The following is a 25,104-nucleotide window of genomic DNA, read 5'->3' on the forward strand; positions in this document are numbered from 1 at the left end:
AGTTGGTGACTCGTTGGCGGGAGCTGTGTCCTACCCAGTCCTGATTCCGCCATCTCTCTCACAGTCCTCCAGGCTTGGACCAGCCTGGGGGGCAGCAGAGCTTCTGGGGTGAGTGTCGAGATCCTGTGCCCTGAGAGCAGTACTCGGGGAGAGGGCTGGCTGGGACAGGGCTGGCTGGGCAGGATGCAGGATGCGGCCGGCCAGGCTGGGGCCAAGGTGTTCAGACCTGAACTCTGGTCTTATGCTTTCTTCATGGTCGTGCCTTGCTCGCTGTCCCTTGGGAGGCCTCATTTGGTTTTGCTGTTTTTTGTTTGTTTTCACCTAATTTTTGCCATACTTAAGCTAGTTTTGCTGCCTTTTGAAACGAATGGAAGAATCATTTTATTCCTGGGGATGATTTGGGGCCTTTGGATCCCAACATGAAGCCCTGGACGTGCTGCTTCACCCGGGGAAGGGTCTTTTCGGCTTTGGAGCAAGGGCTTTGGAGGACAGGCTGGCCTGGGACTCTCAGCAGCTCTCGGCTCTCCGTAGCATCCTGGGGAGCTCAGACCATGGCTGCAGGGCTCTGACCATAGCCTGTAGGCCGTCTGATTAGTGCTACCTCCAAACCCTGGCCATTCCTCCCTAATCCCCAGCAGGCAGAGCCAGTGTCCACACAGACAGCACTGCCTCAGCTCTGGGCTGGGACCACAAGACTCACTTAGGGCTCCCAGGGAACATGCAGTGTCCACATAGACAGCACTGCCTCAGGTCTGTGCTGGGACCACAACACTCACTCAGGGGTCCCAGGGAACATGCACCAAGTTTAGTAGGTTTCGTCAGGAGCATATGCAGTGTCCCTCACCCAGGTCAAGGCTCAGGCTGGCCCACCTTAGCTGCCTGGGACACCCAGTCCCTTTATGAATCTGCCAGGGGAGGAGCAGCCAGGCTTGGGCTGGGGGCTGGATGGGTGTGACATTGGGCACTGTGGCATTGCGTGCCTGTCTGTGTGTTGCAGCTGACATGGGCTCATCACTTCTCCTCCACGCCCTATGAGGACATCAAAAGCGTGGACACATCACTTTCCACCATCTTTCTGCCCACTGTCCCTCCATCCTGATGCCTCCTAAGCACATGTGTGGAGTGGCAGGCACACTGCTGATAGCTGTGGATGTGGCCGTGACGTCCTTCACCCCTGCTCCCATGGCATTCATGATCCATTAGGGAGGACCGTCTGCACAAAGGTAATCCATTGACTCAGACAGGGGGTTCATAGAAAAACAGGTGAGAATGGCAGGGGGGTATTCCTTGACCAGCTGAGGGTCAGCCAAGGGCAGGAAAGGGGCTGGGCACCCTCAGGGAATGGAAAGAAGCTCTCTGTGCCTGCAGTGTGGGGAGTGGGCTTGGAGAATATGGCAATAGCTGAGGCTGGAGATGTAAGCAGGGGCCTTGAGTGTTGTTTAAGGAGCCTGAGTCTTATCTCATGGGCAATGGGGAGCCACTACGCAGTTTCAAGCAGGACCTGACATACATACATTTGAAATCTTTCTCTGGCTGGTCTTGAGGATGAATTGGAAGTAGAGGACCAACTAAAAGGTTGTTGCAGACATTAAGGTGGTGTCCTGGGTTAGGTGGGAGGTGATGGACACCAAGAGAATACCCAGGAAGCAAAACCAATAGGGCATGATGCTTGATGCTTGATTGGATTGATCACATAGATCAATATTAGGAGAACTGACATATTTCAATCCATGAACATAGTATACCCATCCATTTATTTATTTTTATTTATTTTTAATTTATATATTTTTTTGAGACAGGATCTCACTCTGTTTGTCCAGGCTGGAGTCCAATGGCAGGATTTCAGCTCACTGCAGCCTCAACCTCCTGGGCTCAGGTGATTCTCCCACCTTAGCCTCCTGAGTAGCTGCGACTACAAGCACACATCACCACACCTGGCTAATTTTTTGCATTTTTGTTTTTTAGTAGAAACATGGTTTCGCTATGTTGCCCGGGCTAGTCTCGAACTCCTGGACTCCAACAATTCACCCACCTTGGCCTCCCAGAGTGCTGGGATTATAGGCTTCAGCCACTATGCTGAACCCTCTCCATTTATTTAGATCTTCTTTAATTTCTCCCAGCAATATTTTGTAACTTTAAGCATACACGTTTTCCACTTGTGCCTAGGTACTTTGTTTTCCAATGCTTGTAAATGGTATTGTATTTTTAGTTTTATTTTCCAATTGTTTTTTGCTAGTATACAGAAATGCATTTTTTTGGTATATTAATCTTGTATCCTGTAACCTTGATAATGCATTTATTCATAGTGTTTTTCCTTCTTTTGTTCTTTTCTGGTAAATGCCTTAGGAGTTTCTTTTTCTCCCAATCCTCTGCCTTCCCCCTCTTCTTTTTCTTCTGCCTTAGGATTTTCTTTTTCTTCTTTATCCTCCTCCTCCTCCTCCTCCTCTTCTTTCTTCTTTCTTCTTCTTTTTTTTTTTTTTTAATTGAGACAGGGGCTCACTCTGTTGCCCAGGCTGGAGTACAGTGATGCAATCTTAGCCTACTGTAGCCTCAAACTCCTGGTCTCAAGTGATCTTCCCACCTCAGCTTCCCAAATAGCTAGGACTACAGGTGTGCACCATCATGCCCGGCTCATTTTTATGTGTTTTGTTGAGATTGGGTCTTGCTATGTTGCTCAGGCTGGTCTTGATCTCCTATCTTCAAGTGATCTTCTCACTTCAGCCTCCCCAAATGTTGGGATTATAGGCCTAAGCCACTGTGCCAAGCTGAATGTTCTACATGCATGATTATGTCACATGTGACAATAGGTAGTTTTACTTCTTCGTTTTCTATCTGCATTTTTTCCCTTGCCTTGTTTTCACTGGCTAGGACCTCCAATACCGTTTTTAATAGAAGCGTGACAGTCACTTCCTTTGTTTCTGAGTATGGTGAGAAAGTTTGGTCTTTTACCATTTCCCAGCTTGAAGTTCCTGTAGTTTATCTGTAGGTGATCTTTATCACGTTGAGGAAGTTTCCTTCTAGTTCTAGTTTGCCGAGAGTTTCTATCATTCATGGATGTTGCATTTTGTCAAATATTTTCTGCATCTATTGAGATAACTATATACATTTTATCATTTATTCTATTAATTGATGTTCTAATGCTAATATAAACCTTTCATTTCTTGCATGCTTTTTTCATGATGTATTATTTGTTTTATATATTGCTGGATTTGATTTGCTAATATTTTATTAGAGATTTTATGTCTATATTTTTGCATGATGTCGGCCTGTAGTTTTCTTTTCCTGTAATATCTTTGTCCAGTTTTGGTACAGGGGTAAAACTTGACTTAGTAAATGAGCTGTCAAGTGCTTCTCCTTTTTTCTGATGTGGTTAAGATTGGTATTATTTTATTCTTAAGTGTTTGATGGAATTCATCAGTAACACCATCTGGGGGAGTTATTTTCTTTGTAGAAAGGCTTCAAATTATGCATTCAACAACTTTAATAGACATAAGCTAGTTAAATTTTACTTTTCTTGTGTAAATTTTGGCAAGTTGTAACTTTCAGTAAATGTTTCCATTTCATCGAAATGGTCAAATCTAATTTCATCAAGTTCTTAATAATATTCTTGTATTATTATTCTGATGTCTGTAGGATATGAAGGGATGTCTCGTCTTTTATTCCTGATATTAGTAATTTGTGGATATTTTTTTCTTTGATCAATCTAGCCAGAACTTTATCAGTTTTTTTTATCTTTTCAAGTAACCAATCTCCATTTTATTGATTTTCTTTGTTTTCTTTTCCCCTAGCACATGAAATTTTCACTCTTTCTTATTTCTTCTACTTACTTGGGTTTCATTTGTTGTTGGTGGTGGTGTTTTCTAGATTCTCAAAGTGGAATCTTAGATCAATGATTTTAGACCTCTCTTCTTTCCTAACATGAGCACTTAGAGCTACAGATTTTCCTCTAAGCATGACATTAACTGTATCTCACAAATATTGGTAAGTTACATTTTTATAATCATTTAGTTCAAAATATTTTCTTACGTCTCCTTGATTACTTATTTGATCCCTGAGTTATTTATCAATGTGTTGTTTAATTTTCAAATATTTGAGCATTCTTTAGGTGTCTTACACCTTGTTGCTATTGATTTCTAATTAAGCTCTGTTGTTGTTAGAGAACGTATTCTGTGTAACTTAAATCTTTTTAATTTTATGGAGGCTTAATTTATGGCCTAGCGTATGGCCTATTTTGGAAAATGTTCAATGTGCACTTGAAAAGAATATATATTCTGCTGTCGTTGGGCATAGTGTTCTATAAACATCAGTTTGGATAAGATGATTGGTGTTGCTCAAGGCTGTCATATTCTTACTAATTGTTAGTTTACTTGTTCTGTGAGTTACTGAGATGAGGGTGTCATAATAACCGATCACAATCATGAATTTGTCTATTTATCCTTTCAGTTCTCTTAGTTTACTTCATTTTTTGGATTCTTTGTAATTAAGTATATATACATTTAGAATTGTTAGATATTTTTGATGAATTGACCCTTTTTTCATATGAAATATCCTTTTTTTTTTTTTTTTGAAGTGGAGTCTTGCTCTGTCACCCAGGCTAGAGTGCAGTGGCACAGTCTCGGCTCACTGCAACCTCCGCCTCTTGGGTTCAAGTGATTCTCCTGCCTCAGCCTCCTGAGTAGCTGGGATTACAGGTGCCCACCACTGCGCCCGGCTAATTTTTGTATTTTTAGTAGAGACAGGGTTTCATCATCTTGGCCAGGCTGGTCTCAAGCTCCTGACCTCATGATCTGCCCACCTCACCCTCCCAAAGTGCTGGAATTACAGGCATGAGCCACCGCGCCCAGCCATGAAATGTCCCTTTTTGTATTTTGGAATATTGCCTGTACTAAAGTCTACTTTGATGTTAATATTTCTATTCCTGCTTTCTTATAATTAATGCTTGCGTTTTATAAATTTTTCCATTCTTTTACATTGTTTTCATTCTTTTACTTTTAACTTTTCTTTATATTTAAAGTATATATTATATCAGGCAGACAGCGTATTGTCACTTCTTGCTTTTTTTTCCCCCCCCTAAGACGCAGAGTCTTCTGTCGCTCAGCCTGGAATACAGTGGTACCATCAGGGCTCACTGCAGCCTCAAACTCCTGGATTCAAGCGATCCTCCTATCTCAGCCTCCCAAGTAGCTAGGACTACAGGCATGTGGCAGCACACGTGGCTAAGTTTTTAACATTTTTTTTTTCTGTTTTTGAGACAGAGTCTTGCTCTGTCACCCAGGCTGGAGTGCAGTGGCATGATCTCGGCTCACTGCAACCTCTGCCTCCCTGGTTCAAGTGATTCTCCTGCCTCAGCCTCCCAAGTAGCTGGGACTACAGGCAGTAGCTGGGATTATAGGCGTGTGCCACAACAACTGGTTAATTTTTGTATTTTTAGTAGAGGCAGGGTTTCACCATGTTGGCCAGGCTGGTCTCAAACTCCTGACCTCAAGTGATCCACACACCTCAGCCTCCCAAAGCGCTGAGATTACAGGCTGAGCCATTGCACCCAGCCTAGTTTTTAACTTTTTTTCTTTGAGACGGAGTCTTGCTCTGTCACCCAGGCTGGAGTGCAGTGGCGCGATCTCGGCTCACTGCAAGCTCTGCCTCCTGGGTTCACGCCATTCTCCTGCCTCAGCCTCCCGAGTAGCTGGGACTGCAGGCACCTGCCACCACACTCGGCTAATTTAATTTTTTGTGTTTTTAGTAGAGACGGAGTTTCGCTGTGTTAGCCAGGATAGTCTTGATCTCCTCACCTCGTGATCCGCCTGCCTCGGCCTCCCAAAGTGCTGGGATTACAGGCGTGAGCCACCCCGCCCGGCCGTTTTTAACTTTTTGTAGAGATGAAGTCTCACTATGTTGCCCAGGCTGGTTTCATACTCCTGGCCTCAAGCAATCCTCCTGCCTTATCCTCCCAAAGCACCAGGATTACAGGTGTGAGTTACCATGCCCAGCCACTTCTTGCTTTTTAAAATCCAGTTTGATAAACTTGGTCTTTTTTTTTTTTTTTTTTTTTATCTTTATGAGATGGAGTCTTGCTCTGTTGCCCAGGCTGGAGTGCAGTGGCATGATCTTGGCTCACTGCAGCCTCCGCCTCCCGGACTCAAACCATTCTCCTGCCTCAGCCTTCTGAGGAGCTGAGACTACAGGCGCCCGCCGCCATGCCTGGCTAATTTTTTTATTTTTATTTTTTATTTTTAGTAGAGACAGGGTTTCACTGTATTAGCCAGGATGGTCTCGATCTCCTGACCTCATGATCTACCCATCTTGGCCACCCAAAGTGCTGGGGTTACAGGCATGAGCCACCGTGCTCGGTCTTTTTTTTTTTTTTTTTTTTTGAGATGGAGTCTCACTGTGTCACCCAGGCTAGTGTGCAGTGGCATGATCTCTGCTCACTGCAACCTCCACTTCCCAGGTTCAAGTGATTCTCATGCCTCAGCCTCCTGAGTAGCTGGGATTACAGGTGTGTGCCACCACGCCCAGCTGTTTTTTTGTTTGTTTGTTTGTTTTTGTATTTTCAGTAGAGACGAGGATTTCCGTGTGTTGGTTAGGCTGGTCTCTAACTCCTGACCTCAAATGATCCACCAACCTCAGCCTCACAAAGTTCTGGGATTACAGTCATGAGACACCGTGCCTGGCCAATAATCTTTGTCTTTTAACTGGATTGTTTATCTCAGTCACATTTAATGTAATGGTTGATATGGTTGGGTTTGAACCTACCATCTGCTATTTGTTTCCTATTCATCTCCTCTGTTCTTTGTACCCATTTTCCCTCCTCTTTTTCTGCCTTCTTTTAGATTAGTTAACTATTTTGTATTTCACTTCTCTCTTCTATTGACTATTATACTTCCTTGTTTTATCATTTCGTTAGTTGCAATAGGGTTTATGATATGCATATTTAACTTATTCATGATTGATTGGATGTAGGAGGGATGAGGGGGAGAAAGATTCCAAAATGACACTGACATATCTGGCCTGGGTAACAAGAGGAACCGCTCTCTGAGATGGAGAACTTTGAAGGAAGATTAGTTTGGGGAGTGATGAAAGGGCTGGATGATGTGGTCAGTTTTGGACTAGTTGCGTTTAAAGTGCTTCTGAGGCATCCAAGAGGAGATACCTGGTAGGCATTGCCTTACAAGGTCCTGAGCTCAGGGCAGTGGCCAGGGCTAGAGCTGGCTCTAGGGATAAAGGGCAGAAGGGTGATTATTGAATGAATGGGAACACAGTAGTCTGTGGTTGCAGAATGTGTGATGGGACAAGAAGAGTCCAGGACCAAACCCTGAGGAGCCCCAACATTTTAAGGACCCAAATGCAGGACAGTAGAGATGAAAGGAGAGGCCAGAGAAGGAATAAAACAAGGAAGTGTGTGTCATGGAGGCCACACGAGGAAGTGGCTTTGTGGTTACTTCTGGGGCATTGACATAAGGATGATTCAGGGCAGGGTGCAAGGGGGCCTCAAAGATCATCTTAAGTTCTGTTCCTTCACCTTCATGGTGGGTGAATTAGTGTTCTTTTAGATCTACTCAACATCTTATTAAAACAATTTTTAAAAAGGACTAGGGACTGGGAGGCCGAGGTGGGCGGATCTTGAGGTCAGGAGATCAAGACCATCCTGGATAACACTGTGAAACCCTGTCTCTATTAAAAGTACAAAAAATTAGCCGGGTTTGGTGGCAGGCACCTGTAGTCCCAGCTACTCGGGAGGCCGAGGCAGGAGACTGGTGTGAACCCGGAAGGTGGAGCTTGAAGTGAGCGGAGATTGCGCCACTGCACTGCAGCCTGGGTGACAGAGTGAAACTCGTCTCAAAAAAAGAAGAAAAAAAGACTAGGGACTCATTGACTTGGCCAAAAGCTGCTGGTGGATGCATGGAGGTGCTGCCTGTCAGCTGTACTCTGGGCTCTAGGGACATGGGAGTCCAAAGGGCTCTCACCTCCTCAGTGAGAGGTTCTGGTGGGCTGACCATGGTGGGATCCAAATTTTAGCAGGTGGACCTTGAGGGGTTGTGAGAAAATGGACTCTGTGAGTGGAAACTTCTCTTTCAGAGGAATTTGCAAGACTGGTCTGAGCCAGCACACGGTTCTTCAACAGGGCTTGGCAGCCAGCGGGGCCTCAGGAGGAGGCAAGCAGCTGATCAAATCCAGCCTTCTCCAGAGGAAGAAGGGGAAGGGCGGATCTGGGGAGGTCAGAGTGTGGGTGAGACCCATGGCCATGGGTGGGCTCTACATCCCAGCGTGCAAGGCCTCCTGGTGATGGTTCTCCAGAGTCCTGCTGTGGGAGCTGCGCTCACAGAGACACTATCCCCAACCTCCCAGGGGCACGGACATAACCCAGCCTCAGCTGCAGACAGCAGAGGCTCTGCACAACCACAGAAGCTGAGCAATCAGCCTCATCCGTGGCAATTCCTGGAACTCCAACCTCAACTGTAACATGAGCTGTGCAGACCTTCAGTAACCCCAGATGAGGATGGGGCAGAGCCTGATAGCTCAGGGTCCAGCTGGGATGCTCAGTAAACAAGAACTCTAGAGGATACGCCGAACAGGAGAAGGTGAAGTGCGGGGACAGAAGGCACAGCAGGCCACCCAGAAGGAGGAGGAGTGGGGACAAGAGACACTGACCAGGCCTTCAAGATGGGGGATGAGCGGAGAGGACATCAGGACATGGGAACACCTACCTGGCACTGTGAGGGTGAAGAGGGGAGTGTCGGAGGGTGTGCATTTGAGTGCAGGTGTGTAAAAGAGGCCCTGGACAAGGAGTGAAGAATCTCATGAGGTGGTTAAAGGACGGACCACCAAGTAAACCATAACGAGCCATAATAATCTGTAAATAATGTGGACCCCAACCCTAATGCTAACCATAACCTAAACCTCATGTGGACCCGAACCTTAACACAAACCCAAACCTAACCGAAACTCTAACCCTAACCCTAACTCAACCCAACTCTAACCTGAACCCGAATACAAACCCTAACCAAAACCCTAACCCTGACTCAAACCAACCTTAACCCTAACCCAAACCCTAACCCTAACCGTAACACTAACTCCAACTCCAACCCTAACACTATCCCGAACCCTAAACCTAATTAACAATGCCTCATGTGGGCCCTAACCCTAATCCTAACCATGAATTTATGGACCCAAACCCTAAACCTAACTCCAACCCTAACCCTAAGCCTAACCGTAACTCTAACCCTAACCAAAACCCTAACACTAACCCTAACTCCAACTCCAACCCTAACCCTAACTGTAAGCCTCATGTTGACCATCACCTGTCTCAAACCCTAACCTGAACTCTAAGCCTAACCCTAAGCCTTGTGTTGACCACAGCCTGGCTCTAACCCTAACCCTGACTCTAGTCCTCACCCTAATTCTACCTCTAGCCCTAATCCTAACCCTAACTCAAATCCTAACCCTAATCCAAATGCACCCTCTGATCCAAACAATTCTTCAGCCAATGCCAGATCTCACCTTAACTCTCACCCTCACCATCACCATTCCAGTTCTCCTCCCTTCAGACTTCCCAGGGACTTGAGCCAACCCCTGGCCCCCAGGCCTTGGTTTCCCCGCCTGTGCAGCATGGGTTTGGGGCTGAGGGTACAAAGACTGGCGTGCACATGAGCCGATGGAACAAGCCTGCCCCTGGTCCTGAGGAGGCCTCTGCTCTCCCAGTTCTCCCCTTGCCCATGTGGAAGGGGGCTCATAACCCAGTGTGGGCACTTCCTGGCCAGTGTCCATCTCTGTGTGAGTTCCTGTAGGGAGGAACCAGGTAGGCGTGGTTGACATGGCACCACCATGCCCCTGGCTTGGGCTTATGTGGGCTGACAGTCCTATCCCTCCATTCAGAGGCCCCTCCAGCGATGTAGCTTATCAGAATGTGTGTATGTGTGTGTGTATGTGCACATGTGCATGTGTGTATGTTGTATGTGTATATATGTGTGCATATATATGCATATGTGTGTATGTGTGTGTCTATGTATGTATGTGTATGTAGTATCTCTATGTGTATGTGTATAGACGTATATGTATGTGTATATATATGTGTGTGCATATATATGCATGTGTGTGTGTATGTATGTGTATGTAGTATCTGTATATGTGTATGTGTATAGATGTCTATGTATATATGTATACATGTGTGCATATATGTATGTGTGCTTGTGTGTATGTTTATGTGTGTATTTGTATGTGTATCCATGTGTGTTTATATGCATGTGTGCATGTGTGTATGCAGTGCTTGTGTGATGTGCCTGTTTCTGTGTGTGTGCATGTGTATTGTATATGTGCATGTGTGTATGTTTACATGTGTGTGTGTATGTATATGCATGTGCTGGTGTGTGTGTGTACATACACGTGGACAGGCAAAGGAGAAGCTGTGTTGCAGCACCACATCAGGCCCTGCGAGCCCAAGTGCAGCCTCCCCAGGGCTCACGAGGCCCCAGCACACTGCCTTCCTGCTCAGATGGTGCCCAAGAGCCCCTTGCCGAGTCCTCTCTAAGGCTCACGTGGGCCCATGAGTCCCTTCTCTGTCTGTTTCCTCTGCCCGTGGTGCTTAGGGATCATTCATGTCAGGGCCAGTGAGGAAGCCCGGTCTTCACCTCGCTGCCGTGGAGTTAAAGGAGAGGAGGCCACAGCACATTCCCACACTTTCTACGGACTAGCAGCGGGGTGTTTGGTCATCTTTGGTTTTGACCTTTTATTTAGGAAATGTTCAAACAGACTGAAGTAAGCAGAAGTATAATAACCCCTTGTGCCCATCATCCCACCTGTGGCAAGAGCCAAGTCACAACTGATGTTGCTTCACCACACTCCATCTATGGGCTCAAAATGGTTTCAGATAAGTGCCTGACATCATATCCTTCTGTCTACAAAAAATGTCACGTGAATAAAAGATAAGGACTTTTTAAAAACACATGACCACAATAACCATTATCACATCTAGCCAAAAAATGAACGCTTCCTTAATTGCAACAAACAGGAGTTAACTTTTACATTTTCCCTACTTCTTCTACAGATTTTTAGAGAACAGTAAGGTAGACTCCATTCGACGGAGGCTACCACAGTGGAGGTTTGCAGCAGGGAAGGGAGATGAGGCTCAATTCCCACCTTATACATTTTTAAAAATAGCTTATTTGGTTGAATTAGATCTGAGGAGTCTGGCTCCAGGCCAGAATCCCCCGTGTGATCATTCAGGCCCAACCGCAGACGTTGCCAGCCGGCCCCACAGGAGAAGCAGCCCTCCTGCTGCAGACAGCACTTTCCGCTCTCAGCCTCCTCCATGGTTCCCCAGGCCAGATCCTTTGGTTTGAGCTTCTGTTTCGCCTCCTTGGCAGTGAGATCATCTCCCCATCTGCCTGATGTCATCCAGGGGGCAAAAAACGGAGGGGCTGGCACCATTTTCCTTCTGTTTGCCTCTTGCCTGCATTATTGCAATCGTGAATACAGGCCTGAGGGTGACCTTCTGTTGGGCTCGTAGTCCCAATCTCGACAGCAGTGGCTCCACAGGATGCACACGAGGTCCACGTAGTCGCCTGGCCGACATACCTGTTGGACTCTTAGTTGGCAGCTTCCTCCTCCATCTCTCCATTCCCCTCCTGGGTCTCTTGCCTTGTGCAGCTTCCTGCAGACTGGACTTTGCAGCCTGCATGGCTGGAGTTCACATGCCTGCCAATCTCCTGTCGGCTGCTAGTCAGCTCCAGATACTTCACCAGATTCAGGTGAGAGTTTTGGTTTTTTGGCAAGCCCACTTCATCAGCGGGGCATGCATTTCTACCAGGGGGCTCATGATGTCTGGTGGTCTCTTTTTGTGAGGCTGACAGCCACTGATGATCATGAATGTGGCAGGAAGCTGCCAAGAGACCCCCAGTGGGTGATTCCTGCCTCCCGATGTCATGCAATTCCCTCCTGTAAGGGTGGTTGGACTTACTCACTTATAACAAACAATACAGTAAAAAAAAAAAAAAAAAAAAAAAAAAAAAAAAAAGTGATGCAATGTCTTTTCCGTGATTAGGTTGAAATAGACCATGGCATCTGTCTTGGATGCATACTGTCTCTCGCTGGCTCTGGGGGAAGCCAGATGCCATGCTGTGTGCTGCCCTGTGAAGTGGCATGGCCAGTAAGGAACTGAGGGCAGGAACCAGGGGAGACTTGGGGTCCCCAGGCCAGCTGCCCACTGGGAATGAAACTCCACCAGCAGCCACCTGGGGAAGCTGGAAGTGAATCTCCTCTTCACTGAGCCTTCTGATGAGACTGCAGCCCCAGCTGACACCTGGATTGCAGACTCATGAAAGACCCTGAGTAGAGGACCCAATTTGGCAGAGCCCGAATTCCTGACCTACGGGAACTGGGAGATAAAACTCTGTGGTTTTAATCTTCTCATTTTAGAGGTAATTTTTTGTGTAGCAATAGGTAACTGACAATGCACAACTAAAATAATAGATAATTAGCCCTAATGCTAGTTTCATTCATCCATCAGGGTTTGCAAAGTGGTGATATTCTACTTCTGTCTTCCTTCATTATTTATTAGCAGAAATGTATCTGTAAAAAGAAGTGTTCCTTCATTAACTCTTTGGTCATGTTGAGGTACAGTTTGCATAGGAAAGGCAGGGTAAATGCTTGATTCTTTCCCTTCTTTCCTCGTTTAGAAAATAATGAACTGTTTTCCTGGCATCTTTCAAGAATGACTAATGAGTTTTTAAAGTATAATTATGAATTCATGAGTTTAACATTTTTTGATGTTCCCTTTTGTTAAAATTTTTATCCTTATTGATATTCAGATCTTCCTGTCTTTGTCCAGTGCTAGCCTATTTCATTTAACTCTTGAGCCCCTTTGGCACTGCCCTAATAACCTTTGACAGCTACTTTGTTCTCTGGCATATCCAGGATTATCTTAGACATTTCCTAACCCAGATTCGACAGCACACACTTCTCTCCAAGAGCCCCTCTTCCCCTTCAAGAAAAATGGTACTTAGAGACTGCAATCTGGGTGTTAGGTGTGCTTGTGGTTCCTGGATTTGTCCTTATTTTTAGGCCTTGTCAGTGGACAGAACTAAGGCTTTTTTTTTTCTTTTTTTTTTTGAAAGAGACATTATGAGTACAAACTGACACTTTCTATTTAAATTAAGATTTACATAGTTTTTACTTAATCTTATTGATAATACATGTGCATCTCCTTTCTCCCACGCCAAAAATCTCAAACAATACCCAACCTAGTTATTCATTTGTTTTATCCTGTAACACAATATTCTCAAGATTACTTTACCAACACTACCATCAACAGTATAACCACTGAAAATAGTTTAAAATTCTTTTTAGATACTTTTAAAGTCCTTGGGTTATGTCAATGTACAGACAAAACAGTGTTTTCAAATTATTTGGAAAATGATTATTTAAAATAATGAAAACTTCTTTTGCCATTCTTTTTTGTTGTCAGGCTATATGGATATACATCCAAATGGCTGGATTTTAAAGTCGCTTGGAAGAGTTTGGTAGGGTCATATTGTCAACCCATAATGCAAGTCAGTCAGTTTCATTTTGCTTTCAATTTTCAGAATTCCTTTTACAAATTAATTTAATTAAGTAATTACACAAACATTTGACATGATTCTAAATCCAAATCTAGAAACCAAGATATGGTCATGAAAGTCCACCCCTATCCCATCACCCCATTTCCACCTGTTTCCTACAGGTAACAGTTTAATTTAAAGCGAATTTTGTGGCTTATATTTCCATTTGTAAAACATACAAGCTGATGGCTGTATCTAAAAACACATAAATTGTCTATATGTACATAAGCATGCTTTTTTTCATTTACAAATATATCCTGGAGATGACCATATGATAGTGTGTAGAAATATTTCTCCCTCCTCTTTACAACTGCCCAATGTTCTGTGATGTGAACATGCTTCATTCAACCCGGGCCCTCTGGAGAGAGGCTGAGTGGTTCCCGGGCTGTCCCCACTCCACACTGCGACAGTGAATAGCTGCCGAAGTACATGCTTCATCGTCCTTGCATCTCTCTTGTGAATACATTCCCAGAAGTGGGATTATTGGGTCAAAGGGCAAATGCATCTCTAGTTTGGCTAAGGGTGTTGCCAAATCCACCTGCATGGGGGTTTGTATTACCTTAGAGATCAGTGATCAATGGGTGATATCCGAGGATGTCTTTCTGTTGTGGTCAGACTCTTGTATTTTGACCTGTCTAATGGAGGAGAAATGGTGTTGCAGTGAACTTTTAATTTGTGTTTCTCTTTTTATGATAGTTTTGAGCTTAATTTATGTTTCTCTTTTTGTGATCATTTTGAGCATCTTTTCGTATCTTTAAGGAGCTGTTTACATCTCTGTGAACGTCTACTCCCATCTCTATTGGCAGGTGTCTTGCCCGGCCCTGGAGGAAGTGTCTCTGAAGGCTGGTGGTCCCAGGACAGGGCCAAGGGACGGGCGTGAGAACTCTCCACACAGTGCTTCTTGGGGGGTTAAGGACCCTCTGCCTCAGTGGCTCCTGGGCGTGATTAAACTTGCCATTTCCTGGGCCCGTCCTAGACAGGCTGCTGCAAGTCAGCCAGGCCGGGATCCTGCCGCCCCGGGGAGGACGTGGGGAAAATCCCTCCTGGAGGGACTGTCCCTTCCCTGTCCAGCTACTGGGTGTTTATGGTTCATTGTAGGGCAGGGATGACAGCACACGACACACACTCCACTCTCAAGAGTTACTACTCCCTCCCCGCCCGACTCCCCGACCGGAGGTCTCCCCAGAGTGGAGGACCTTCCAGCGGCTGGCAGGCAGCCTCCGGCAAGCAGCGGGGAGCCTCTGTCAGGAAGTGGCACTTAGGAGCGGGGCTCTTAGGAGGGGGGCTCTTGGACAGGAGGGTGAGTGAGTTGGGAGGGCCCCAAGCAGGGGCCAGATGGCTCTCTCTGCTGAGAAGGGAGGGCCCTAGGGATGGAGACAGGCAGCTGGCAGTTGAAGGGCCAAGGAGCAGGCGGCCTCCCAGTCACAGAGCCTTGTGCAGAGGAAGGGGAAGGAGTCTGGGAGGGTGGCCCTACTGTCCAGAGCCAAGAAAGGGGGATGCTGTTGGAAATAGCAGAAACCTGGCTGGGGCAGCACCCAAGGCCCATCCCTTGGCCAAGTGGGGACCCCAGCAGGGCATCTGGCAGCAGTGGGTCCCCAGGAGCAGGCAGTGGAAGCCATCAGGGTGAGTGAGCTGGCGGGGTGGCCCAGGGGCTGTGGTCACCTGCCCTCAGCCTGAGGAGCCTCTTCTGGCCTTTGGTGGCCAGGGCTGGGATCTCCCTGGGCAGTGCCCCCCTGCTGGTGGCCAGATGCCTTGATGCCCTCCAGGCTGGGTGAAGGTGGGGCAGGAGTTCCAAGGCGGGGAGGTGGCCCTGAGTGCCCAGGGCAGAGCCAGGCCTCCTGCTGCAGGTGGGCAGAGCTGGAGGCTCCACTGTGAAGGTGCCTGGTGAAGGGAGGAGTGGGCACAGGGGAGGCAGGGAAGGGCCCTGGGTGCAATTTGCAGCCCCTCAGACCCTCTCAGGACCCCTCACACCCCCATCGTGGTCCCCTCAGGACCCCTCAGGATCCCTTCCAGACCACTGGAGTGCCATGTCCCCTGCCCATCCTGTGGTGGTGCCCAGCTCCTGCCAAGGGCCCCGTGCTTGGGCTGTGGGGACCCCCTGAGCACCCAGCTTGGCTGGAGCCTGTGTGGGGTCCAGAGAGGCCCAGCAGAGGCACTTCTGGAGGGGGAGCCATGCTTGGGCGGGTCCCAGAGGGCCTTCAGCAGCCACAGGGCCCCCAGGGCAGGGAGCAGGCCAGGGCGGCACCTTCCTCTGGTGGCTGCACTGGGGGACGCATCCTTCTCAGTCCCTCTGAAGGGAGCACGAGCCTGGCATGGGAAGCCCCTTAAGGTGTCGGAAGCCCCCTGCCCACCCCACTCCTCCCTGGCCAGCATCCCTGCTGCTCCTCAGCCGCCGAATGCAGCCTGAGCGCCTGGGAAAGCAGCGCGGGTCTCAGGGACGTCAAAGCGACTTTTGTGTAGGGGCCGCTGGAAAGTGCCCGACATGGGGTAGGAGGCCTTCAAGTAAGAGAGGTGGCCCCGGCCAGGCGCGGTGGCTCATGCCTGTAATCCCGCCACTTTGGGAGGCCAAGGTGGGCAGATCACGAGAAGAGGAGATCGAGACCATTCTGGCCAACATGGTGAAACCCTGTCTCTACTAAAAATACAAATTAACTGGGCTTGGTGGCACATGCCTGTAATCCCAGCTACTCGCTCTGTCTTTTTTTGAGACTGAGCGAGACTCTGTCTCTCTCCGAAGAGTGGAGGGAGGTGGGGGCCAAAGAGCTGTGGGGCAGAAGGGGTCTCCTGCTGGCCTGGTTTGCACCCTTCCTCTCGGTGCCCTGGGGCTCCTTCCAGGTGGCGGCTCCAGCCAGCAAATGCTGGCTGCTGCCCACCCAGTCAGCATAGGGAGGAGGCCTCGGCTTTCCCTGCCACCCGAACCCAAACCATTCCCTGTGGCCCAGTCCCCACTGGCTGCCCTGGCTTTGGGGCAAGTGGTGCCGGGGGCTAATTCTTGTGGGAAGATGAGTCTGGGGTCACGTAGGACACACCCGCTGGGGGTGGGCAGGGCAGGCTGGGATGGGGCCATCACAGGAGGCTGGGCACAGGGCAGATCTTGGGTGGAGGGGACCTCAGGCCACAGGTGCCGGTCTTGTGCAGCCACCCCCAGGACCCCTGCAGGCCACCTCCTCTGCCCTGCAGCTGACGGGCTTTGCCCTCCCTGCCCTTCCATGGCCACACACTCAGTTCTCTATACACTTTTATTATGGAAAACATCAAATACACACAAAAGCAGGACATCTAGGACAGAGACCCTGTGTTCTGGTCCCCAGCCCCTCACGGTGACACCCCCAGGCTTCAGGCAAGATCAGTGGGGGAGGGGAGTTTCCCAGCAGGACATCCACTTCCAGACCTGGTTCTGTGAAGAGGGGAACAGAAAGTGCTGAGGGTGACAGAGAAACCTTGAGAAGCGGGAGGTGGACTCACATCCTGTCTCGGGGTCCACAGCTGAGCCCCCACACAGAAGACCCCGCTGGTCTGCCTCAGCTGCCAGATGGATAAGTGAGGCACTGGCCTCGGGGGCACAGTGCTGGAAGGGACACCAGAAAAACGGTCATAAAGATAAAACAGTAATGTGTTGTTTTATTTCTTATTTATTTATTTATTTTTGAGATGGAGTCTCCCTCTGTCGCCCAGACTGAAGTGCAGTGGCGTGATCTCGGCTCACCACAACCTCCGCCTCCCAGGTTCAAGCGATTCTCTTTTCTCAGCTTCCTGAGTAGCTGGGACTATAGGCACGCGCCAGCACGCCCAGCTGATTTTTGTATTTTTAGTAGAGACGAGGTTTCACCATGTTGGCCAGGCTGGTCTTGAACTCCTGACCTCGTGATCCGCCTGCCTTGGCATCCCAAAGTGCTGGGAATACAGGAATACAGGCATGAGCCACGGTGCCCGGCCCAAAGTGTTGTTTTAATAAACAAAAACTATGCAAAGGACCCATGAGGATCCAAGCGACGCATTTAGGAGACAGCTTCACGGGAAAAGGGTCTCGATTCAGACCTCAAGGCAGGGTTCTTGGGTCTCAGGAAGGAAGGAAGTCAAGGTGAGTCAGAATCTGGTGAGAAGAGAAGGTTTATTGAAGGTTGCTCCATTACAGAGCAGGGCGTCCTCAGAAAGCAAGAGGGGGAACAACCCAGCTTTAAGTTTTTCTCATACAGGGGTCTCGTCTATGTAAAGACTAAGCTAAACTGTGCCTAACATGTATTATTCTATTGATTTAAAGAAAACCGTCCATCACGGGGTCTTCTTCCGTTGCCCAGGCTGGAGTGCAGTACCACAATCTCAGTTCATTGCAACCTCTGCCACCCAGGCTCAGGTGCTCCTCCCGCCTTAGCCTCCCGAGCAGCTGGGAATACAGGCATGCACCCCCATGCCTGGTTAATATTTTTCACTTTTTTAGAGACGGGATCTTGCTATGTTGCCCAGGCTGGTCTCAAACTTCTGGGCTTAAGCCATCCTCCTACCTTGGCCTCCCAAAGTGCTGGGATTACAGGCCTGAGCCACCGTGTCCGGCCAAGGATAGTTATCTGGAAAGCATGTGTTGTTCTGTATACCAGGGCACTTGGACACTTTGCTGTCATAGAAGTGTGTCCGCGCAGGCGTCACTGGCTGCTGCTTTAGCTGTAAACAGCATATGACCGTGGGCTGTGGCTGGCAGGTATGTGCCTCGTTGGTCTCAAGGTGGAGCTGAACGTAAACAGCTTTTCTCTGGCTCTCCCAGGCTCCTGCTTCCTTGACATCCCTTCACACACTTCCCTTCAAAGCAGGGCTGTCCAATCTTTTGGCTTCCCTGGGCCACGTTGGAAGAAGAAGAATTGCCTTGGGCCAAACGTAAAATACACTAACACTCACGGTAGCCGATGAGCAAAAAAAGGTCCGTGCGTAAATCTCATAATGTTTTAAGACAGTTTACAAATTTGTGTTGGGCCACATTCAAAGCCCGCAGCCTGAGGGCTGCACCAGCTTGCTGCAGAGGCTCCTTTAGATAGGGCTGCAGGGGTGGCATCCGGCAGCTGCAGCTGGGGAAGGAGAAGGAAGGGCAGGAAGGAGTCCTGTTCAGAGCTCCTCCTGTCACACATACAGCCCAGCAGGGTGAAGTGGGAGGGGCTGGTGCTGCTGCAGGGGGCTAACCTTGGGGGTGAGGGAGCTGCCCAGAAGCAGAGGCGGGGGATGGAGGACCCTGGGCGGTGCCCCTGTGCCCACAGCAGGACCCTGGCTGCCAGTTCGCCTCCACAGAGGCCTGGGTGGTCTGAGGTTGCCCAGCCGGGAGAGAACAGGCCTGGTCTGGAATGGAAACCTGCCTTCTGGCCTGTCGAACCTGGGGACTCCAGGGGGCCTTGAAGAAGGGCCTGGGCGGCAGCAGAGGACCCCAGGCAACTGTGCCTGAGCCGGGCACTGACGATGACTGATCACCTGCTGTGTCCCAGGCACTCGCCGGCCCCACGGCAGGAGTCGCTGTGGGCGAGGGGTTGTTGAGCTTCACAGAGGTCGGGCTCTGTGCCGGGGCCCTGACAGGGCAGGAAGCAGATGGAGTCCCACAAGCATGAACCCAGTGCGCAGAAAGGGTTACTTAAAAAATAAGTTCTGTGATAAAATCAAACAGGGTGAAGTGCTAGAAACAGGTCATGAGGGTGCAAACAGGTCGTGAGGGTGCAGCTTTGGGGAGAGAGGGGCCCTGGGGGTGAACGGGAAGCCAAGAGAGAAACAGCACACTGGAGGGGCCCTAGGCAAAGCCTGCCTGAGTGGGAGGGAGCAGAGCACGAGGGCCCAGGCTCCAGGCTGGGGGGGACTGCCCTGAAGTGCCCCCATGCCCTGCGGAGATAGCCAAGGGGCAGATGGAGAGAGGTGGGGGGTGGGCTAGGGATAGCATTTCCTGTACACAGGTGGAACCTGGCAGTGAGGGGCCCTTCCCAGAGACAGCTGGAGTCTCTAAATATCCAGTTTCTTCCCCAAGTCCACACAGCCCACAAGAATCCGCTGGGTCCACGTGGCCCTGCCCAGAGGGGCTTCCCTTCCAGTGTGTGAGGAGCACAGATGCCAGGCCACGTCAGGGAGGCCAGGCCTGGTGGGATCAGGGTGCCCCAGGCCACTGCTGGGGAGGGACATAGAGTTCGTGGCTGGCCCAGTGGTGGGAGGGTGGGGGGGCTCTGCAGGGTCCTGGCCCTGGTGGGCTGGGCAGGCCTGCTTGGGGCACCATCCAGCCGTTTAGCCTCTGATCTGCCAGAGGTGGAAGGAGCACCCCTGGGAGATGCCCCGCCCTGCACCTCCAGTTCCTGCTTGACGGTGGTCGGGCTTGGACTGAGCAGGTGCCGCGCCTTCTGCTGACCCCAGAGGCCAGATCCTGCGGCCAGAGTGAGGCATGGGAGTTGAGATCAGGCAGATGAAAACCCAAATCTGAGCCTCCTGCAGGGGGAGGAGGCCCCTCTCCACTGAACATCATGGCCCACGGGGACTGGGCAGGGAACCCGAGGGCCCACACTGGGGACTGGGTCTGGAGGGACAGCTGGGGAAGCAGGAGGAAGGGCAGGAAGGACAGTAGGAGGAAGCAGGAAGGAAGGGAAAGGAGCCGGGCCTGGGATGACAGCAGAGAAGGACCGAGGCCCAGGCAGGGCTTCCTCAGGTGCCTCTGGGTAGAGAGCCCTGGTCTGGCTCAGGAGGCCCAGGCACTGGTCTCAGACCTGCCACCACCTGTGTGATGCTGGGCCAAGCGTTCCCCTTCCTTGGGCCTCAGTTTCCACCGCTGTAAAGTGGGGAGGGGTGAAACTGAAGCTGTACCCAGCCTATCGCAGTTGTTGAGGAGAGAGAAGCTGTGGTCAGGGGCTGTGGGGCCCACGCTGAGGAGACAAGGCCCCTCCTCTCAGAGTGCATGGGGCCCAGGAAGGGGGTGATGTGCACCATGGGGGAGCAGCCTGGGCCTATGGGCTCCCCAACCATGACCTCAGAAGGAAGATGTGTGCCGAGGAGGTGGGGGCCAGAGAGAATATTCTAGACCAGACAGGGGTGGTCTGGATAGGCTTCTGAGGGGGTGGGTTTGGAGGAGGGGCAGGTGGCCGAGTAGGGGGGAAGCAGGGGAGGAGCCAGCCTGCCTGTGTGTGCCAGAGTGTGTGCCTCTCAGCCGCGTGCATTGGCGTGTGCATGTGTGTGTGCGTTTGTGTGTGTGTATTGGAAGATGCTCACGGAGCGTGTCTGCATGAACTAGGATGAGCGTGCATGCTGCACCCTGTCAGGGGACTGGGCATGAGGCGCTGGGGAGGGCGGGCTGACCGCACACCCTGGGAGGGCCGGGCCCTGACAAGCTTTCCGAGATGACAGGGCAGAAGTGGGCTGGGGAGGAGGAAGGATCCGTGGGCGGGACTGGAGTGCCTCTGGTTTTGCTGTCTCTCACGCTGTTTCCAGAACAAATGTGTGCCCTCAGCAAGGATGCTGGTTCTTCAGAGGCGTCAGCACAGGCAGCCGGCACCCCACTTCCCTCCCAGAAACCCCCATGCCTTCTAGCTGGTGCGGGAGCAGGGGGATCTCCTGTTACCCCTGCCCTGCTGCCGTCAGTTGGCCACCCGCCCCGCCACCTTAAGGAGGGGCAGAGTCAGGGACCAGCCCCGAGGGGGTGGCTCACCCCAGCTTCACTTCCCCCAGCCCTCCTCAGGCAGCCACTGTGCAGGCTTTGGCAGCGGGGGTCACACACTCCACCCGGGAGGCCAAAGCTGCCTGCAGGTCAGTGCCGCCCACTGCCCTAGGGGCCTCCCAGTGGGGCAGGGGCGTGATGGGGTCTCAGAGCAGAGTGAGGATGTGATGCGGTCTCAGGGCTGGGTGAGGGTGTGATGGGGTCTCGGGCGGGGTGAGGCCGTGACGGGGTCTCGGGCGGGGTGAGGCCGTGATGGGGAGTCTCAGCAGGGTGAGGATGTGATGGGGTCTCAGGGCGGGGTGAGGATGTGATGGGGTCTCAGGGCGGGGTGAGGCCGTGATGGGGTCTCAGGGCGGGGTGAGGCTGTGACGGGGTCTCAGAGCAGGGTGAGGATGTGACGGGGTCTCAGAGCGGGGTGAGGCTGTGACGGGGTCTCAGGGCGGGGTGAGGCTGTGATGGGGTCTCAGGGCGGGGTGAGGATGTGACGGGGTCTCAGGGCGGGGTGAGGATGTGATGGGGTCTCAGGTGGGTTGAGGCTGTGATGGGGAGTCTCAGCGGGGTGAGGCTGTGTTGTGGTCTCAGGTGGGCTCGGGCTGTTGGGGGTCTCAGGTGTGGCTGAGGCTGATGAAGGCTCGGAGCCTGTGTGTGGGTAGCAGCTTGCTGGAGTGTGGGATGTGACATCTAAAAACAAGAATAAATACCCCTGCGCTGTGGCCCTCAGGTGAGCGGCTGCTTTGGTGAACTTGTGTCACTCACAGCCCCATCCTGGGTCTGGGGTGTGCTGTGTGGGGTCCAGGCCCAGTGGGGTGTGCTGTGTGGGGCCCAGGCCCAGTGGGGTGTGCTGTGTGGGGCCCAGGCCCAGTGGGGTGTGCTGTGTGGGGCCCAGGCCCAGTGGGGTGTGCTGTGTGGGGTCCAGGCCCAGTGGGGTGTGCTGTGTGGGACCCAGGCCCAGTGGGGTGTGCTGTGTGGGGCCCAGGCCCAGTGGGGTGTGCTGTGTGGGGCCCAGGCCCAGTGGGGTGTGCTGTGTGGGGTCCAGGCCCAGTGGGGTGTGCTGTGTGGGGTCCAGGCCCAGTGGGGTGTGCTGTGTGGGACCCAGGCCCAGTGGGGTGTGCTGTGTGGGGCCCAGGCCCAGTGGGGTGTGCTGTGTGGGGTCCAGGCCCAGTGGGGTGTGCTGTGTGGGGCCCAGGCCCAGTGGGGTGTGCTGTGTGGGGCCCAGGCCCAGAGGGTCACAGGTACGGGGCACTCTTTGGTGCCTGGGCCACAGGGATCTGCACCCCCACTCCATGCCCCCACATCTTCAGCAGTGGTTGGGGCCTGTGCTCCCAATCCCAGGCCAGCCAGGTACTCGGAGGTCTGGGTGGGTCCCTGGTCCAGACAGTGGGAAGGGCTGGCGAGGGGCTCCAGTGTGGCTGGGCTGCCCGTCTACGGCCAGGTTTCTCTCCTGGATTGCTCAGTGCAGAATCAAAGGGCACTTTTCTGCTTTTGTGTGCAGAAGCCGAGGCTGACCTTGCCATCAGAAGGGGAAGCGGGGCCTCCTACGTGTACTGCTGGCTCCTATCCCCACAGCCTCCTGGGCAGGAAGTAGAAAGGCCCTATCCCCATGGTCCCCGGCAGCGGGAGCTCCCTGAGGCTGATGGTGTTGGTGTCTGTTGAGGAAGACCAGGCCTGAGGATCTGAGGCAGGAGGCCAGCTACGGTCCGCAGCCTGGATGGATTCCTGCGCGGGGCTGGGGCAGTAGGTAGGCATCTGTGCTGGCCATGTTAGCTCCCAGGGCCCCATGCCGTCGGGGCTAAAACCTGGGCCTTGATTTCCTGAACTTTTTTGGGAGGCACCCCAGGGGCAAGACAAGGACCCATGAACAGGGCACTTCTTCAAAGCCTACGTACACCTTGAAACTCTTGCAACATTTGCATTTTTCTCCCTAATAGTCCAGTGTTTGTTTTATTATAAAAGGGAAAATTTAAATATTGTAGTTAGACTTTTTTTCTTCTTCTTACAGACAAGGTTTCACTCTGTCTCCTAAGGCTGGTGCGCAGTGGTGCCAGCATAGCTCACTGCAGCCTCGACCTCCTGGGCTCAAGCGATCTTCCTGCCTCAGCCTCCTGAGTAGCTGGAACTACAGGCACCCGTCACCAGTCCAGCTAATTATTATTATTATTATTTTTTTTTTTTTGGTAGAGACGGGGTGTCCCTATGATACTCAGGTTGTTCTTAAACTTCTGGCCTCAAGTGATCCTCCTGTCTCAGTCTCCCAAAGTGTTAGGATTACAGGCGTGAGCCACTGTGCCTGGTCTGCAGTTAAACATTCCCCCACAGCCACACTGAGGCTAGTAGGCAAGTTACAGCCCTGGGTATGTGTGACCTGACAGCCCCTTGGCAGCCATGGGGAGAGATCTGGGAAGCTGGGGCAACGGGAAGGGGCCCAGGCCCACGAGCTCTCGTGTCCTCACCTCCCACCAGGCAGGGTTCCAGGCTACTCAAGATGAGGCAGCGAAGGAATCGCCCTCTAGCCATGCAGGCCCCTCCCCTCGCCAGGTCTGCACCCCGCCCAAGGCTGGCCCTGGACTTTTGGTGGATTTGAGAGCTCAGGTGGGGAGAGTAGGAGGTCAGTCGCACGGAGCCCTCCCCAACGCACAGCTCCTGCCCTGCTCAGGTACCTCTGAGGTGTAGATTCTGAGCAGGTTCTGGGATCTCCTGGTCCCCAGCGGGGGCTGCCGCAGGGGCACAGGACCAACAGGAAGGGAAGATCCCAGCGGTTGGTTCCAGTGGGTTCTGGGGATGTCCTCGGAGCCTGGCCTTGCTCAGGGTCCCTACAAAGATCCCTGGAAGCGGGGCAAGGTGTTGCTCATGAATCAGAGAGAAAGCAAGCAGGACCCTCAAGAAGGGAGGAGAGACCCTCAGGCACGCAGCGATTCGCAATCGGGGGGAAGGGCAAGCAGGACCCTCAAGAAGGGAGGAGAGACCCTCGGGCGGGCGCGCAGCGCTTTGCACTCGGGGGAAGGGCAAGCAGGACCCTCAAGAAGGGAGGAGAGACCCTCGGGCGGGCGCGCAGCGCTTCGCACTCGGGGGAAGGGCTCCTGAAACTTGGAAGTCAGCAAATGCCCGCCGTACTTCACTGGAGGTGGGAACTAAGGAGACGGAATGAAGTCAGAGGGCAGGATGTTTCTGTTTTTGGCTGAAACCTGTGCCCTGTGTCCCTCATGGACTGGGGACCTGGAGTTCCCCGGGGGCCACCGTGGGGGAAAGGCATCCCCAGCAGCTGCAGTCACGGGGTTTGGGCGCTCTCCCCTCTCCTGATTTGGGGGAACTTGTGTGGACTAGGCAGAGGGAGGAGCAAGGCTGTTGGCTGTGGACTGAGTCCTTCCCACCTTCCATAGCAGCCCAGCAGGAAGCCACTGAGGGATGCCCCGCAGGACAGCCTGGTGGTAGGGGGAGAGTCTTCTCCCACCCCCACCCCTCCAGGCTCTTCCTGGACCCACTGAGGAGCCCGGGCAGTGGGACGTGTGGCTGTGAGTCCCGGACTCTGGGCGCTCGCCAGCAGCTCCGTCTCACACCTGCCTGTGTGCAACACCAGCACCCCTTATGATGAGGGAACTGAGTTTGCCCAGCTGCAGGGGTGGCCGAGTCAGGATGACTCCAGCCCATGTCCGGGACACCAGACTCTGCCCAAGTCCATCCGGGGCTGATCTCAGCCTTCCTGGGCTATGTTGTGGAGGGTGTTGGGGACAGTGAGAGGCTGGCATGGACAGCGGAGGGGTGGCTTTGTGAGTGGCCCTGATAGTGATTGAGAGGAGGATACTCAGTTCCACCCCTGGGCGGCTCCTGAGCAGCACAGCCAGGGCCTGGAGGGGC

The 25,104-nt window shown here is 51.8% G+C and overlaps 1 protein-coding gene across 3 annotated transcripts in view; it reads left to right on the forward strand.

Annotated features, from left to right (window-relative positions):
• GPR35 (G protein-coupled receptor 35) overlaps positions 1–25,104 on the forward strand; it is a 29,050-nt gene continuing 3,946 nt past the window's right edge. The window contains exons 1-2 of one of the 3 annotated variants that reach the window (XM_005574826.4): positions 1–108; positions 998–1,223. The gene's annotated coding sequence lies outside the window, so the exon portion shown is untranslated. Of the gene's footprint in view, positions 109–997; positions 1,224–21,024; positions 21,342–22,744; positions 22,991–25,104 lie in introns of those variants that run through there. The other 2 variants (XM_045368092.2, XM_005574825.4) reach the window with 2 other exon arrangements.

The sequence above is a fragment of the Macaca fascicularis genome, chromosome 12 (assembly GCF_037993035.2).
Source record: "Macaca fascicularis isolate 582-1 chromosome 12, T2T-MFA8v1.1".
Taxonomy (NCBI): Eukaryota; Metazoa; Chordata; class Mammalia; order Primates; family Cercopithecidae; genus Macaca; species Macaca fascicularis.